Source organism: Ambystoma mexicanum, chromosome 13, assembly GCF_040938575.1.
Source record: "Ambystoma mexicanum isolate Mex_15411 chromosome 13, UKY_AmexF1_1, whole genome shotgun sequence".
In the NCBI taxonomy this organism is placed as follows: Eukaryota; Metazoa; Chordata; class Amphibia; order Caudata; family Ambystomatidae; genus Ambystoma; species Ambystoma mexicanum.
Window position 1 is genome coordinate 129,189,053 of NC_090938.1, and position 18,655 is coordinate 129,207,707.

An 18,655-nucleotide genomic window follows, 5' to 3' on the forward strand; every position below is an offset into this window, starting at 1 on the left:
AAATCCACAAGGTGAGCCGAGGGAACCAACAAATATAATTCTTACCACCATAGACTTACCTGATTTACCACCGGAGGCATCCTTTTGTGACTCTCCATATTTTCACGTGCCGCATCTGTAAAGAGAGACAAAACAACACGTTTTCCTCGTGCAACATTTACCGGACAGTGCCGGGTAATACAGACTCTTACCTGAGCGCCACCAGCTGCCACAAGAGCATCTTTTCACGAGCCAGCTGCAAGACAAGAAAGGAAGGGGGGAACAAGAGTGAACATCGGACATATTGAACTCTATGAACTTAATACTTACTGGTCCTCACCAGGAACCTCAGAGTCAATACTCTCCGGAACTCTCCCGAGCCTTCAAACCAGTGTAGTAACTGGAATCGACGCGCTCCTGCAAATCCACGCAGGATGGAGAGCTCATCTTTCAAAAATATAAGGAGAATATTTCTACGGGTTAAGCAGACAAGATTAGGAGGGCAGATCCAGTCAGTCATCGCTGCACTACGCATCAAGTGGGTGGAGACCGCAGCTGTCCGGGTCCGACCGACGCCCCTGTGGGAGTCAGGTGAGCGTAACAAGTGGTAGGTCCTTCTGACCCACTCTCCAGACTTTTTCCCATTAACTTTGCAACCAGTTCAGATTTCTTTCTTTTACCAGAGATATTCTTATCCCTACACATGGTTCTCAGAACCTCAGCAGTATAGAGTAAAAGACTCTCTTCAGTGTAGTTTTCCATATTTTACATGATTTTTTAGTTAAATAGAATTAGTGGTGTTAGCCTTGTGGTTAGTTGAACCCAAACAATAGCAGCACTTTTAAGTGTAATCACTCTACTTCCAAATCCTCACCGCTGTACAACAGTGTTAGGCAGAATCCTGTGCAGTGCCCTTAGGGACCACTACACACAATTAAGACTACAGGTGGCAATACAAGTTTTACATTTGGTACAAGCCTGTACTACTATGTCAGAGTGGTAGCAGTGGCGGAGCAGCCAGGCTTATCTCAAGAGTATATGAGCAGTAGCAGATATTACACAAAGGGGCCACAATTACTGTGACTCAAGCAAACACTAACTCAAGGTTTCAGGTATAAAAATATAAGTGCATTTATTTTTAAACCATTCGTTATAAACACAACACTTCTATGAAACTTCAATAAAAACCACACGTTAAATATACTACAACTAACCAATTCACTTTGTACAGTAAGTCTCAATGTAAGTACCCTGTGTTGGAATGAACCAGTGTTAGGCACAAAAACATGTTACCGCGAATACGATTGCGATCACTTTTTGACAGTTCGGTCTACTAAACAAACACGTATCCTTGACATGAAATGCTACCGGGGCAAAAACACACTTAGTACTTGAGATATCCAGAGGGAGTTGGAGGCAGGAAGAGGATCTGGACTGGAAGATGAGTTGGTTATCCCCACCAAGCTCAAGGGAAGAAGACTCCGGACTGGATCTTCTCTAAGTCGTTGAAGGGAAGATAGCTCGAGACTGCAGCAGGGCTTCACCGGGACGGGATAGTTGCAGCAGCCGTCGTGCTCTCCGCTTCTCTTCGGTTCCTTGTAGTTCCAGTGGTGACTCTCTGACTTCTAGCCCAAGAGACCTTCCTTATATGCGAAAAAAAACCCATTCTCACAACCTGGCTGTCAATCACCCAGCAGGGGGGTTGTCCAGCCCGGACAACTACCCTGGCCAATCATGACAAAGTGCGACTTGGGTTTCCTAGGATACCGTGTGTAGGGGGTGACTATACCCCTCCCTCACATTCAGCCCACCTAGACACCCAGGTGCCTGGTGGAGGGCTTCTGAACAGAAAGCCCGCCAAAAGACGGTGAACAAAGAAGGCAAACCTAGTTTGCCGCGCAAAGTAAAACACAAGAAGGACTTTAACAAAAAGAAATGGCGAATAAATGCAACCGGAGCCAAAAGAAAGACGATTTGGTCAAGCGGGTTTATGTTCGAGGCTAATATAATAGCCAAGAACAGTACCACGTTTATCTAATATAATCGCGGTAGAAAAGTTAGGGTAGCTACCACTGCCACCAGCCAAGTCTAAATGTTAAAAGAGCGAAACAATGCTCTAGGAGGTACAGATACAAAGGGATACGAATTAACCCTTTCCAGTACTCCATGGAAGATGGGGTGTACTGCATTTGTGGTAGATTGACTAAGTAAAGTTAATGGTAACTTTACCCCTTTTTGGGGGACAGTTTTCGCCTCAGAAATGGAGTCGAGGGAAGTCTTAAAGACAACCCTGTGCCACGGCACTGAAAGTGCTGTGTGACACACAAAAAGAAGGGGGCTACTGAAGTGGTGTACTTCAGAGTCCACAATCACAAAAACAGATAGAAACGCATAGCAAAACACAGGTAAGAGTGGGGGAAAAGCTCTCACTCTTACCAAGTGGAAAAAAATAAACTCCAGAAGTCCAGCAAAGCTGCTGGGTGACTCACTAGGTGAGGGAAATTAGCCATAGATGAGAATTCTCCCTAACACAGGGTCAGTATCGGTTTTGGACACAGAACAGTGAACATTATTTTGTACATCCTGACAGTGATGGACTCATTAGTTCGTTTTTTGGAGGAAGGGAAATCCCTCATAGAGTTAGGGCTAGTGATACATTTTTCTACCCCTTTTTATTATTTAAATTAAAACATTTGGATAGACTACCAATCTTGTGTCCGTCTCCTAACTCGCATTCCTCACACAATGTTATGTTATGTTAAGTTGACTTATACTGTGCACTGTTACCATAGGCATGGTCTCCAGGCGCTCACACGGTTCTGTAAGAAAGTGGGTTGGGTAGGTTAGTGAGGGAAGAGGGAGTAGGATAGAGGTTGTGCATTTCTGTTGTTGCTTGTAGAATCAGGAGAAACTGGCATCTTGTGCGAGTCTGCTTTCCAATGTTGGCCCCACTTCAGAGTCCCCTATTTAATAATTCCTTTGCAGCTTAATTCTAAAGCATTTTCAGTATATATGTGGTCAGCTTCTGTGTCGAAACCAAACACTTATGGGAGAAAAGTGGAAGCATAGGTCATCCCCTCCCGTGCCTGAGGGAAGGCCCAATAATGTGATCTGCTTGGCACGCACCATAAGTTCGAGATGTTCCACTCTCAGGTCAATAGCATTGCTTTCCCTTATTAGTGCCTCTTATTACTTGCCCATCTGCTTCACCACCAGAGCGGTCTGACCGTCTTGTTTATCCATTTCCGAGATTCTCTATTCCAGTGTTGCGTTTTTCATTTTTTAACTCAGCTAGTCTTTCCCTCATCCAGTCTAGTTTGCCTTCTAGGTGTAACACTGTTTTATCTATGCTTTCAAGCTCTGACATAAAAGAACCTTGTGATGGAAACAATGTTATGATGTATTTCATTGTACAGGGTATTGCTTTCTCTTTGAATTTTGTGGTGCAAAAAAGTCCACTTCAACAGGCTTCTATGACAAATCCGTAAATGTCATCACTTCTCCCTGAGGAGGAGCCCCTTCCCATGAGGCCATGTAGGTGAGACCACTACCCGATAGTCCCCCTGGGTGTGTTACACAGTGGGAGGATCTCATGTGGAGAGACTCCCCCTCCTGGAGCCGGGACAGACCTCTATGGAGAGTGCAGTATGCCCAATGTAGGGGAGGCATGGTATCACAAGTATGACACAGACACAGTAGGAACAATTTGTAAAACCTTTTTTTTTAAATCATTTTTTAAAATTATTTATAACATAAACAAAACAGCTATAAAAGAAAAGCAACAGCAATCGAGGACCAGCTCGTCCAATCTTACATTAGCAATGGTACTTGTTTCACCAATTACCTAGATCGCATCCCGTGCCCCTCTGTGTAAGCATTCTGATTTACATCACCAAAGTTTGTGCACATTAGGGCCCTCCATCTTCCCACGTCCCCCATATTTTAGAAGCCTTGGTAGGGCAGCCTCTAGTATTGTATATCCGGCGTTCGATCATAGCGCATGTGTCCATGTCCACTGCCCATTGCTCCAGCGTCGGGGATTCTGGCACTCCCCATTTCTGTGCGATATTGCACTTCATTAGGGCCGCTGCTGTGTGCAGTAACAACCTCTCCCATTTATTGAGATTGCTCTCTTCCGGTGCACCCAGGATTAGGACCCTAGGATCCAGTTCTATCGTACGGGTGAGTACCCTGGTCAATTCCCGGCAGCAAGCGTCCCAGAAGCCGCGGATGCGGGGACATGACCACAGTATATGAAAGAAGGTTCCTTCCTCCTCCCCATACCAGAGGCAGTTCGGGTTTGTTGCCCTCTTCTAACCGTGCAATGCAGTCCTAGGTTAATACACTCTGTGTAAGATTTTGAGTTGTACCAGCCTAAGCCTAGAGGAGATGGCCACTTCGCGTGGATGCATTAGTACCTGGATCCAGTCCCCAGGGTCAATTTCTCCTATATCTCTTTCCCATTTGGCTTTTAAGCTGGTCAATTCAGGAGTAGCAAAGGATGTAATAGCGTTATAGAGGATGGAGGTGCATTTGGTGGGAATGTACTCAGGTAGTATATTGCGTTCTATTGGTGTAAATTCCGGGATAGTGTCCTCTGCCTGTATGTGGGTTCTCAGGGCGTGGGTCATTTGCATGCAGTGGTACCGTTTGGTGTCTGGGAGATGGAATTTAAGTTGCAAGTCTCCGAATGGGGCTAGGTTACCGTCTTTCAAGACATCCTCCACTTTCATAATCCCAGCCTTTACCCAGCGCGGCCATGGTTGAAGTTTCTCAATTTCTTTCAGGTTACCGTTTTGCCATAGGGGTTGTGCCGCAGTTATTTTGTTTTCCCACCCCACAAACACGTGTGCGTGTCTCCAAATAGCGGTGATATGTGTCCTAGTTGTTAGTGGAGGTGGTATCTGGGGGGGTTGGTATAGTAAGTGTATTGGGTCCGTGTCCAGCACATGGCTCTAATATGGGGTAATTCCCGATCCCCGTGGAGCAGGTCGTCAACCACCGCGAGTTGTGAGGCCCAGTAATAGGTCTGGAGTCGGGGCACTCCTATCCCACCCTCCCAGATCGACCTCTGAAGTGTGGTCAGTGCTATGCAGAGTTGGCCACCTCCCCATAGAAGCTCCCTAAGAAGGGCCTCTACCCGGCCAAATTCTGAGTTTGGGATCTGTAGCGGGGCGTTCTGTAGGACGTAGAGGAATCTTGGAAGGGCCATCATTTTAAAAAGTGCGGCTCTACCCATGAGGGTCAGGGGGAAAAGCTTCCAGTGATGGACGTCATTGATGAACCGGTCAATGATTGGTTGGAGATTGTGCGTTGCATAGCTGGTAAGGTCTGTTGTTATCCAGATCCCCAGGTACCGGAAGCCATGTTGCTCCATGCGGTACGGGCACTCCCATGGTTTGGTCTGTTCTCCACCCTTCACTGGGAAGAAAACGGATTTCTTCCAGTTGATTCTCAATCCACTGAATTCCCCGTAGAGGACGAGTATCTGAGTTACTTTGGGGCAGGTCCGGGCTGGTTCCCCCAGATACACCAGGAGATCATCTGCGTACAGGGAGATTCGGTCTTCATATCCCTCTGGCCATCTAAATCCCATCCAGGATACACTCTGGCGGAGCCATAGGGCGAGTGGTTCAATTGCGAGGGCAAAGAGAAGCGGGGAGAGGGGGCATCCCTGTTGCGTGCCCCTGCCCAAGTAAAAGGAGCTAGAGGTCCACCCGTTCACCCTGACCTCTGCCTTGATGTTAGTATATAACAACTTCACCCATTTTAGAAACCCTTCGCCAAACCCCATGCGTCTCATAATCTCCCAAAGGCTATCCCATCGGACCGAATCAAAGGCTTTTTCAAAATCGATTGCCAGGAGGGCAAGTGGACTGTCAATGATGGGAGCCCGTTCCAATGCCAGGTGGAGCCAGCGCAAGTTCATTCGGGTTGATTTGTGTGGCATGAAGCCACATCGGTCCGGGTGTATCAGAGTGTCAGCAATCGGTTGTAGCCTATTGGCTAGGAGCTTGGCCAGGACCTTAGCTTCGCCGTTGCTTAACGAGATCGGCCTGTAAGAGGCACCTCCTCCTGGGGTTTGTCGGGTTTAGGGATAACCACGATGGTGGCCTTACACAGGTCCGGCAGGAGGGTACCCTGTTCACAGGTGCTTAGTAGCATTTTATGGAGGGCAGCCGTTATATTGTTCCCGTCCAGTTTCTGCCAGGTTTCGACCAGGAACCCGTTGGGGCCCGGCGTTTTCCCTGTCTGCAATTGTGCTAGGGCTTCGGCCACTTCGGCCTCTGAGAGGTCACAGTCCAGAGTCGCCCTCTGTTGTGCTGACAGAGTTGGGAGTGTTATGTCATTTAGGAGGGTTGGATCCAGTGCAGAGGTTGGGGCCTGGTATAGTGCCGCATTGAATTGGGCAAAAGCCTCCGCTATCTCGGTGTCCAACTGGCACCTTTCACCCTGTGGGGTGATGATCTCCCGGACACATCGTTGCCCCTCGGCCCCTTCTCCAACCAGGCTAACATTTTGCCGGCTTTGTCCCCAAGCTCAAATTCTTGCTCTGGAGTCCCAGTGGGCTTGTTTGGCGTTGTCTAGCATTAAGTTTCGGAGGCGTTCTGTGGCTCGTGTAAGGGACATTTGGACTGAGGGTTTGGGTCAAGGACGTGTTCGTTCTGCCTTTGGGTCAGCTCCGTCTCTGCTTCTGTTATCTTCTGGAGTCTCTCTTTCCGTTTGTTCGCTACCCAGGAGATTAGTGCACCTCGCAGCACGGCCTTATAGGCCTCCCATATCACTAACGGGTTGTTTTCCCCATTGTCGTTGAACTCGAAATACTCGGTGGAGACTTCAGCAAGGTGGTCCACGAGCTCAGGGAAACTCAGGTAGTAATTATTCAGTCTCCACGTTTTAGGGGGGATGCACCCTGTAACCGCAGTTCCACCAGTAGGGGTGAGTGGTCTGAGATGCCCCGGGGGAGTAAGTCTGCTGATGTTACCCTTAAAAGGTCTGTATGCAGCAGGAAGAGGTAGTCAAGCCTAGAGAGGGAGCCGTGGGCTCCGGAGTGGAATGAGTAGCCTCTAGTCTATGGGTGCAATTCCCGCCACACGTCAGAGACCCAAGGCGGATGCAAAGTTAAACAACTTCGTGGGAGTATTCGAGTTACGCTGTCTGAAATGGGTGCGTTCCCTGGCATTGCACATGATGTTGTTAAAGTCTCCCCCTAGAAACCACTATCAGGTTGATGTATGCCTATGAGGGTAGTCAGGTCATCTAGCAGTTCTTGCCCCAGTCCAGGTGGGGAGTATATTGAAACAAAAGCAACTTTCTCACCCCACAGCATTCCTAGGATTAGCACGTAGCGGCCCCGGGGGTCTTGTTCTAAACACTGAAGAGCAAAAGGGATGCGTTTGTGTATGAGAATGAGAGAGCCCCTGATCCCATTGTGTATCCCGCATGAAAGGCGGACCTATAATTGGTATGCTGGAAGAGGGTGCAGTGTGATCCCGCCAGGTGTGTTTCTGTTAGCAGGGCCACGTCGGGGGAGTGTCTACTAAGCAGTTGCTTGACCAGGCGTTTTTTAATCGCGGTGCCCATCCCATTTACGTTCCAGGTGAGCACTTTGAGGGACTTGGGGCGTTTAGTCAGTACCGACTGGGATTGTACGAGTGCCATCTGGCAAGCTTATTAGAGGGTTGGGCGGATGTCTTGCGGGGGTAAGATCCCTGTGTTTGGTGATGTGCTGTAGCACGTGCCTTAATTGGTGATTGGATTGCTGTCTGGAAGTGCTGCGGCATCGATTAACCAAGAACCATAACAACCCCTGGAACCTGCAAGGGTACATTGCTCCTGGGGCAACGAAGAACTCTTCATAACTATCCCTTCCCTCCCCCTACCCATACTCCAGCCCAACACGAAGTACCTGTCACCCCAACATCGTTGACACTCAAAAGAGGTAGGGTGTCAACTTAACCTGTCCCTAAGATAAACTAAAGAAGTTTTTGTGGGGGGGGGGTTTCTTTCTCCCCAGGTGCGAGGGCGATATGCCTCCGCTTGCCGCATTATGAAAGTGTAAAACGCTGTATGTGAATTACTGTAACATAATTCTGCACAGTCCATAGTTCAGTTTCGTACCTGCCGGTAGGATCTGAGTCTCCGGTGGGGATCAAACCGGGGGTCAGTCCCCGTCGTCCGTCCGGTTGAAGAGGATGGTTCCGCACTCGACGCTGGTCTGCTGGTGGTCTGGGGTTTCTGCCATTGTTACCTCGAGGTGCCGACCAGTCCTCTTCTATGTGCTGCTCTGCCCATCGCCAGGCTTCTTTAGGGTCGTTTAAGTGGACTGTTGTGTCTTTATGGTATATTTTCAACTGGGCAGGGAAAAGCAGGCCTTCTTTGACTCCTAGCGCTTGAAGTTGTTTTTTAAGCTTTTCAAAGGACTGCCTCCTTCGTGTAATCTGAGAAAAAGGCTATCCTAGAGCCATTGAAGGGGATTGTGCCTTTGGTTCGTGCTAGGTGTAAGAGTGCGTCTCGATCACGGTAGTTTAACAGCTTCGCTATCACTATTCGTGGGGGAGCGCCGGGCACTTGTCTTCCTGTGGGCATTCGGTGTGCCCTTTCTATAGAGAACATTTTTTAAAAGGATTGCTGGTCGAACTGGTCCGTTAGCCATGGTTCCAGGAAAAGTTCCATGCACGGTCCTTTGGCTTTCTCAGGAATACCAAGAATTTGAATGTTGTTCCGCCTGGATCTTCCCTCTCCCTCCTCGACCCTGGCCTCAAGGGTCTTGAACCTGGCTGAGACTCCTTCGAGGAGTTGTTGCACACTGTGTAGCCCATCTTCCGTGTTAGAGATACGCTGTTCCGCTTCTCCAGTGCGCACTGACAGCTTCTGTAGGTTGTGTCGGAGGAGGGACACATCCAAGCTTATTCCGTCCATCTTTTGCTCCATCGATGAGCGGGAATCCGCTATGGCTGCCATGACATCTCTTAGGGAGAGCGCGGATGCAGCGTCTGTATCATCAGAAGGCCGCGGTTGGGGTTCGGGGGATTGCGATGGGGGAACCGTATACTGGTCAATCCTGTTCTGCATGGTGGGCCTCTTAGTTTTGTCCTTCCCCATGTTTGCTGCCAGACCCTGCGGGCGCGCTCTTGTTTCTAGAGTCCTGTCCTGCTGCCCGAATTACTTATTGCACAGGCTTGTTTCACAGGTCGATCTCCACTTGCTAGCACCATGTCGGGGTTGAGGGGATGCCTCGCTCCGAGGAGGGGGGGAGATGCAAGGTGGTACTCCCCTTATTGCAGGACACCGGTCAGTGGTGGACCTTGGTGTTTACCTCGTGTTTGCAGGTGTGGTGTCCCGTCCACCCCGTGCTGCCCGCTTGATCGGCCTCCCAGAAGGGCCAACGCTCTCAATCGGGTTGTGTGCGTTGATTATTCACTTCATTTTCCCCTTGAAAGCGTGGTGTCCATTTAAATGACTGTGGGGGATTTGAGATCTCTGCCCCAGGCGGCCAGCCCATGAACGGCGCAGGTCCCCTTATCGCTCTCTGCTTACTGCAGTGCTGTCAGGCCAGTCCCTCGGCCCTCACGGTCACTGGGGGCGGTAGTTGTGGTGTCCGACGGGTGTTATTCCCTCGGTAGGTTATAAGCTTTATTAGGCGCCTACTCGCCCCTTGTTCCCCAGTGTTCTCTCTGTGCTGTTAAAAATGTCCTGATTGGGGGGCACGAGGGGTCGTGCTACTGCAGTGGCCTCCCTTGTGTGTGTGTTGCGCCCCGCGTCTTCCTAGGGGACCGGGGTCCCCGGTTGACCACCTGGAGGTCGCCGCTCCCTCAGGAGAGTTGTGTTTCAGCAGCTGTAGATACACTGGCCGGCCGCGCGGCAGATCCGGTGGATTGGAGTCGGGCTAACTCCCCGCGCCTCCCTTTCACTACTGTGCCCTATGCGGCGGGGAAGCCCGACTCCGCCTGAAGAGCTTCCCGGGCGGGAGAGCAGATGGGGTGTGCTTCATGCGCAAGGGTCTATGGCGCAGGCACTCACCGGTGGGGCAGCCTCCGCTGTCTTCAGGCTACTGCGGCTCAGCCTGGGTGGGTCCTTCCCACCTCTCTGCACCCGGGTGGGCGGCTCGGGTCTCTGATGCCACCGGTCGGGGATCCACCGGGGCTCCGCCTCCGGCCCTTCACTCCTCCAGTCCCCCGGTCACAGCCACCCGGATCTCTGTCACTTGCGCGGGCCGGCGTCCGCCGTGTCGGTCCTCGCTCCTGGGGCCTGGATCTCCTGCAGATCCTCGGTACCCGCTTTGGTAATTTTCCGGGTGTCGGAGTACGGGCCGCTCTGCTCCTCCCTCAGAACGCGCCCATTGCTCCGGTGGCCATCTTGGTTGTCTGTTGGTTGGTGTCGGCGCTACTTTCACCGACCTCCCGTCCTTCAGCCCCGGCGTGTTACAGGCTAATTTCAAGCGTGGGTGTGCCCCAAGTCTTCATACACCGTAGGATGTATTTTGGGGGTCGGCAGATGTTGGCAAGTGGGCGTTTTCGATCAGGATGCCAGCCGTGGCTGCGGGAGCTCTGGAGGCACACATCTACCGCATCTCGCAGTTGGCCACACCCCCTTTATTAAAGTTTTTGAGGTTGGGAAAACTCCTACTCTGACCTATAACTAAGATGGGAGTAGTCTAAACATTCAAACGATAAACAACACAGTCCTACTAGAGTCAGTCAAATTAAAACGGCCTATGCTAACAAAAAACAAATGCCTGCCCTATCTCTTGTACAAAAAGTTTATAAAGGAGAAATGTATGCAAAAAAAAAATCAGTGTTCAAATGAATAAAGGTGGCTGAATAAGCTCTCCTGCCCGTGTTAGACCCCACAGAGTAAGGCGGTCCTTGTAGGCAGTATGAAACTCTCTGGCTCGGATTCTTAGTTCAATAACAAGTTCTAAAACGTGGACCGTAGCCCGCCTGGCCTTCCACGTTAAAGTCTCTCTTTCAGACCTTCAAATTATATTTCAACACAAAGTTCACGTAGGTCCCCCTCTGTTGGGCTCAGACCTCTTCAAACACAGTTCACATAGGTCCCCCTCTGTCAGCTCAGACCTCTTCAGCACAACGTTCAACAAAACATGCAAAGGGGCTCCGTTCCCCAAGCTTATTTAACCTCCGGTCTCCCTCAGCCAGGCTCAGACCACTTTCAGGTGTTGAAGACTTTCGAATGTGTGTGGCTTTCTTTACAGACCTCCGCAGGACCGCTTTGTTAAAAGTTCAAATTCAACTTCCACTCTCCCCTTCGGATGGATTGTGTCCTTGCACGTATTCCTCATCTTTTGACAAAATTCTTGGCAGAGGGCACTGTGCGTCGATGGCGTCGACTCGATGTCCCTCGAAGGCCTCCGTCGAGGGTGATGTCATTGAAGACATATATAGTACGCGTTGGCTTCAGTTCTGATTTTCGATGACAGCGAAAGCTTCGACGAAATACAGCGCTTTTCTACACATCTTGTGACTTCTTTGTTAAATCTTCAACAATCGAGATGTCTTCATCTTCGACACCGACGACTCCAAAGTCCAGTTTTAGAAAGTGTCGGGATTGAGGATCGCAAAATGTCCCTGACTGATCTGCACCGAATATGTTTGTGGTGCCTCGGAGCGGACCATGACACCTCTGATTGCTCCAAGTGCCGGTCTATGACTGGAAAGGCCTTCTGGGAACTGAAGGGGAAGCTGAAGGTAGGCAAAATCCCCTACCTTATCAGTGAAACCTTTGACTGGCGAGTCGCTAGCCGATTCTCCCCGGAGGAAGAAGGCCAAGCGGTCCAGGTCGAAGATTAGCTTGTCCAACCAAGAAATCCACTCCGGCCGAGTGGGATGCCTTCAGGGCTGAAATGCTTAAAGTTTTCGTAAAGCAAAAACCAAGCCATGCTCCTAATGTGCCTTCTAAAGAAACCTGAGAAGGAAAGATCTCTGCCTAAGACTTGTGCGCCCTCGAGCCCCGGACAAAGGCCCGATCCGCATCATGAGCCTTTGAGGCCTCGATCCGATGTCTCATTGAAGGATCACTCAAGCCATAAACACAAGTCGAAGTTGAGGTCATTGACGCCTTGGACGCCGGCGGCGCCTCTGACGCCTGCCAACCCCTTGACCTCGACGCCGAAGGCATCAACGCCAGCTGTGCCATCTTTGCCAGCTGCGCCATCAATGCTGAGTGCCCCAGTCAAGGCTATGGCGCCGATAAAGAAAGCCTTGATGACTACTCCAGCGTCAAAGTCATTATTGTCAAAACCCATGATTCCTGGCAAAACTTATGCCCCACAACCTAGGAAAGACTTTTTTAAGTCTCTTCAATTTTCGAAGAAGAGGAGCGGTCTGATGCAGAGGCCCCATTTGCCTACAATATGGTACGCCTACTGTACCAGTGAGTTTCATTGCAGAGGAGTCTAGGATAAAGTACCTCTATGATAATCTGCCGACTGCAAGTGGGGTGGATACCTTACCTGAACTAGAGTTTGGGAAACCAGAGGCTGGGGAGCATGCAGATGCATCCTACAGGCAACTCATGTCAAAGGTAGTGAAGTACATGGGTTTGAGTATGGCGCCATTACCGTACGAACAAGATGACCTTACTGACATTCTAGACAAAGGTCCACAGTCAGATCCCATTTTACCATTCCATATTGCCTTACAGAAAAGGGTGGCAGCGAACTGGGAGACATGGGAGACCAATCCGGCTGTTAATAAAAACTTGACAAAGAAGTGCCGACGTTCCAGTAGTGACCCCGCCTACCTGTCAAAACACCCCATTCCAGAGAGTCTAGTGGTGCAGGCAGCTACTGCGACATCAAAACAGGCGGCGTACCCTACCCTCCCTCCTGATAGGCACGACAAACGCGTAGATGGATGGGCAAGCAAGGTATTCTCTGCAGGGAGCATGGCACTAAAATCTGCCTACTCAACCTGTCCCCTCGCAAAGTTTACGTTCACTCTATGGGACTGCATTTCCATGGCAGCGGAGCACATTCCCGAGGGGGATGAAAGAGACCTCTTCTTGGCCATAGTTATAGACGCCAAAGAGGCCATGTGCGAGCCTCTTCAGTCAGGTTTCAATTCTGCTGATAGCATCAGCAGAACCATGGCTACCAGCAACGTTATGTGCATGCTTGCGAGGTTGAAGAAGTCGGGTTTTGCACCGGACGTGCAATCCAGACTTCTCAACATGCTTTTTGACCGGTCTCACCTTTCTGGCAACAAGGCTGATGAGAGCCTTGAGAAGTTGCAGACCTCAAAGGCGGCAGCCAAATCTTTAGGCGCTGCTATTAAGCAACCTCAGCCTTTTTTACCTAGTGGACAACCTTGGACAGGTAGATCTTTTCGCTAATACTTCTCTGTTGGAAGGGCGAGAGGCATGGCCAGTCAAAGGGGGCAAAGAAGATTTCCTCGTGGTGGACGAGGAAGGGGTGCAAAATCAGCTCAAGCAGGAGCTTCCTTACCATCAGCCGCTGCATCATCCGCCTCAAAACCTCTTTGAGGTCTTGAGTCACAGTTCACAAGTGGGGGGAAGGCTGTCTCAGTATCTAGAAGAATGGCGAGACATTACTTCTAATGCTTGGGCTCTAGAAACGGTAGCCCACGGTTACTGCCTTCCTTTCATAAGGAGACCTCAGAACAATCCACCGGGGAACCACTCTTTGAGGATTCCGGATCCGCTCCTTGTGCAGTAGATTTTAACCCTGCTGGAGAAAGGCGCTATAGAACCAGTGCCTGTAGCGGAGAGGAACAACGATAGGTATTCCCCTTATTTTCTAATACCCAAGAAGGACAGAGGACTGAGACCCATCTTGGACTTGAGATACTTGGACAAGTTCCTCAGGAAGGACAGGTTCAAGATGGTCACACTTTCTCAGATTCTTCAGGCCCTCCAACTCCAGGATTGGTTGGTGTCATTGGACCTTCAGGATGCTTATTTTCATGTGCCAATCCATCTCAAGCCCAGAAAATACCTGAGGTTCGCTGTTGGCGGTTCTCATTATCAGTTTCGAGTTCTGCCATTCGAGCTGACCTCCACCCGAGGGTTTTCACCAAACTGGTGGGGGGATTCACGTCTACCCTTACCTGGATGATTGACTGATCAGGGCGCATTCTCCTGAACAAGTCTGGGATCATCTCAACGTCACCTGCCACTCTGTTCACAGACTGGTTTTCTCCCTCAATTACAAGAAGTCCCATATGACACCTTCTCAAAAGTTCATCAGAGCTGTACTGGATACTTTCTAGGGAAAGAGCTTGCCACCCAAGGTGAGGGCTCAAGACATTTTACAGATGGTCTCCCAGTTTCAGAATGCCCACAGTCTTCCGGACTTTGATTTTTTGAGGTTGCTCGCCCTCATGGCATCCTGCATTATTGTGGTGCCAGAAGCCCACCCGAGAATGTGATCCCATCAATGGGCTCTCAGAACTCAATGGTCCCAGTTTTCAGGAAAGATGTTGGACCTACTACAGGTTCTGAGCAGAGTCGCACAGGATCTTCTGTGGTGGGCCTGTGAGGACAACATTCTGAAGGGAGAACCTTTTTGGCAACCATGGTCGGAGATAACAGTAGTGACGTATGCCTCGATTACGGGTTGTGGAGCCCTCACCAACGATCTGACAGTCAGCAGTCATTGGTCTCCATCGGAGTCCAAACTACATATCAATCTTTTGGAGCTGAGGGCAATCCAACTAGCGCTGAAGGCCTTCCTGCCCTCTGTGCGGGGAAAGAATGCCCTGATAATGACAGACAACACAGTGGCCATGTACTACCTCAACAAAAGAGATGATGTAGGGTCACTACCACTGTGCAGAGAGGCAATGCAGCTCTGGTACTGGGCAATTCAGGAAGGAATCTCCCTATCAGCAGTTCACCCAGCCAGGGAGGAGAACATGGTGGCAGCCGTTCAGGCAGAGCACAGTCTCCCACGAGAGGGAACTAGCTCAGGAAGTCCTTCTAGAGATCTTCACCCTTTGGTCAACCCCTCAAGTGGTTCTGTTCGCGACCAGTGTCAACCGGAAGTGTGAACTGTACTGCTCCCGGGAATTTCACCCAAGAGGAGCTCTATGAGACACGTTAGTAGTGTTCCCACTCCTGTATGCGTTTCCTCGAATCCCCGTCATGCCTCATGTGATCAGGAGGTTGAGAAAGTTTGGGAAACACCTGATCCTAATTGCCCCCGATTGCCCCCCAATACGTATTCCACAAAGAGAGGACCTTCTCTCGCGTGAGGAGAGTCGGGTTCTCCATTCAGAGGTCAAGACACTCAGCTTTCACGCATGGTTACTGAGAGGCTGAGATTCACGGATTGGGATCTCCCAGATGACGTAATGGAGATTTTTGATTTCGGCCAGAAGGCTAGCAACCAAGTCTTTGTAGCTTTGCTGTTGGAACAAATTCTGCAGCTGGTGCAAAGACAAGAATGTAGACCCTTTTCTGTGCAAAACCAATGTTTTATCCTTACGCTATTTAGTGGCGCTGTCCATCTTTAAGCGCTCGTCAGAGGAATGTTCATATTTTCAAAATTCCACTGCTGTCACAATTTCAAAAGGGGCTCACCAGTGTGTTCCCCCATCTCCTTTCCAGGTTCCAACCTGGGACCTTAATCTGGTATTAAAATGTCTTATGTGTGCACCCTTTGAACCTTTACAATCATGTCCTTTAAGGTTTTTAACCGTTAAAACCATTCTCTTGGTAGCTCGAACTTCAGCCAGTAGAGTGAGTTAGTTGAGTTAGTTGAGTTGCAGGCACTTTCATCCAAGCCACCCTTTACTATCTTCCATAAGGATAGGGTTGTTCTAAGGGTTAAACCTTCATTTTTACCCAAAATTATTTCTGATTTTCACGTAGGGCAGAACATTGTTTTACCTTCTTTCTATCCCCTACCTCATCCTGGCAAGAAGTAGGTGAGATTTCACATGTTGGTCCCTCGCAGAGCCCTGAGCTTTTATATATCTAGGCTGTCAAAACTTTGTATTGATGATCAGATTTTCATTGGCTATACAGGCCACAACCGTGGTCAGGCTGTTACGAAACAGACCTTATCCAAGTGGTTAATTCTGGCTATTTTGGATGGTACAGACTGACAGGCAAGGATCCTCCGGAAGGGTTAAGAGCCCATTCCACCAGGGGCATGGCTACCTAAAAAAAGTATTTGTGAGGCAGCAACGTGGTGTACGATTTAGACATTCACAAATTCACAAAACAAGCTTTAGAAAAGCAGTCCTGCATTCGATTCATGAAAACCTTTAAGAAACTGAAATTCTTCCTCCCTTCACCAAATCTAGTACTGCTTTGGGAGTCTATCAAAGATGAGGAATACGTGGGAGGATACACTCCATTCGAAGAACAAGTTACTTACCCCAGCTAATGTTCTTTCGACTGGATGTTCCTTACACGTATTTCTCTGCGCCCTCCAAATCTACGCACAGTAGAATTTCCCATGCTATTACAGCTTTCACTTCAAGGCTGAGTACAGAAGTTCCCGTGGTGTGGTTATGCAGGTATTTCTACTGTAAGAAAAAACTGAACTCTTACCTGAAACTCTGTATCGCGTGCTATATATGCCTTCGATGACATCATCATCGAGACAGAGGTCCTCGAGGGACAACGGGTCGACGCCATCGACACACAGCGCCCTCTGCCGAAAACAAAATTCTGAAGCAGCTCAAGCTGGATATCGAATATCAAAGATGGGGAATACGTGGGAGGAACATCCAGTCGAAAGAATGTTACCAGGAGTAAGTAATTTGTTCATCTGTGGTATTCCGCAGACAGGGAATTCCACATCAACTACCTCAAATTACTAGTGATTTTTCTGGTCATGAATGCATTCTGGTCCAGTATCTTCAACAAGATAGTTTGCATCAGAACAGACAACTCATTCTCAATGTTTTACATGAACAAGCAAGGGGGTCAATCAAGTCCTTTCCCCTGGTGGATCAATCTCTACAGATATGGGAATGGGCAGTGCAGAAGGGAATTTGGCTTCACGTGATGCAAATTCCTTAAAACACAGAGGCTGATTCCCTCAGTCGCCGTTCTTCTGCAAATCACAAGTGAGAGTTAAATGATCAAGTTCTCTTACATCTCTTCTCTGAGTCGGGACCCCAAGTGTAGACCTGTTTGCAACACTCACCAACAGGAAACGTCTGCTACATGCTTCTGGCATTCGTCTTTCCTCCCCTCCCTTTAATTCATTGCGACTTGCTAAAGCTGCGGAAGGCATAGAGATGCATGCTGGTCTTCAGCACCTTGGTGGCCAGCCACGTTCTGGTTTTCAGAGCTAAAGAAGCTGTCAGTCTCTCCATTGATCCAGTTGCCGGAGATTCCCAATCTCCTGCACCAGAACGACCAACAGGTGTGGCATCCCTCCCCACAATCTCTCAATTTAACGGCCTATTTGCTGAAATCCGGTCGCTCTCACAGTTTAACCTAACCAATGATAATATGCGCATCATCCAGGCGGCACGCAAACTCTCTGTGCATGCACAGTACAAAAGCAAATGGCTCTGCTTCTGTCACTAGTGCTTAGACAAACAGATCGATCCTTATCAAGCTTCGGTGGATTGTGTCCTCTCCTTTATCTCGGACCTTGCACCCAGAGGCAACCATAAGTACTCTTGCCGTACATACCTGTTGGTTATCAGGGCATACCTTAATACTGATTCTTCTTCGTTCACTCTCGCAAACCCAGTGATTAAACATTTTTTCAGCGATCTTCTACATCTCTTTCCTCCCATCAAGCATCCCAGGCGAAATAGAACCTAAATGTGGTGCTCAACACGCTCTGCCATAAACAGTTGGAGCCCATTGGCGACTCAAAATTGCTCACATGGTAAGTGGCCTTCCTGGTCACCATCACTAATTGGCGAGCTGCAGGCCTTCTGCATTGAAGAACCCATGCACAGAATTCCATGCACCCGTCTTCCCTCCCTAAAATGATTTTGAAATGTCATATTAACCAATCTATCACCTTGCCGATGTTTTTGTCGAACCACTCGTCAGACGCAGAACAGATCCTACAAAATCTTGACATCGGAAGAGCTCTCAAGTTCTATCTGGACAGGACAAAGGGCTTTAGAACATATTCTCATCTTTTTGTGACATACGGAAATGCGAAAGGAACACAGCCTCCAACTTCCCACTGCATAGTTTCCTGCAATACATCCACACAGTGCAAGGCCTACAGGCCCCCCACGGCATCCATGCACATCTAGTGTGGGGTAAAGCGGCCTCTGTGGCTTTCTGTAAGTACGTTCCCTGGGAAATCATCGAAAAAAGACAGCCACTTGGGTCTCCCCCTCAGCATTCTGCAAACATTATTGTCTCTACCTCAGCTCTAGAGCTGATGCTCAGTTTTCTTAAGTGATCCTCAGAAACCTGTTCACTTAAGGGAATGTAATCCATCCATCCATTATCTATACATCAGTGCTTGTGAATATTCCACAAGTATGGAGAAAAGAGGACAGGATGTAGGAGTAAGAAAAGGTTACTCACTGTAGTGACTAGCATACTCCTAGTCCATAGTCCTCTTTCCTCCCATAATCCCACCCTCCATCTCCTCTAAAAAGTTCCCTTTAATTGCTAATTTGTCTACCGACCTTGCTTGGCGATGGAAAATGACTGAAGGGCTACTGCTGGGCGTGGCTCGGGGAGGCAGGGCTAGAGTCAT

At 49.2% G+C, this 18,655-nt stretch overlaps 1 protein-coding gene across 3 annotated transcripts in view; it reads left to right on the forward strand.

Annotated features, from left to right (window-relative positions):
- SLC26A8 (solute carrier family 26 member 8) overlaps positions 1–18,655 on the forward strand; it is a 3,396,452-nt gene that overhangs the window by 1,244,669 nt on the left and 2,133,128 nt on the right. The window lies entirely within an intron of this gene.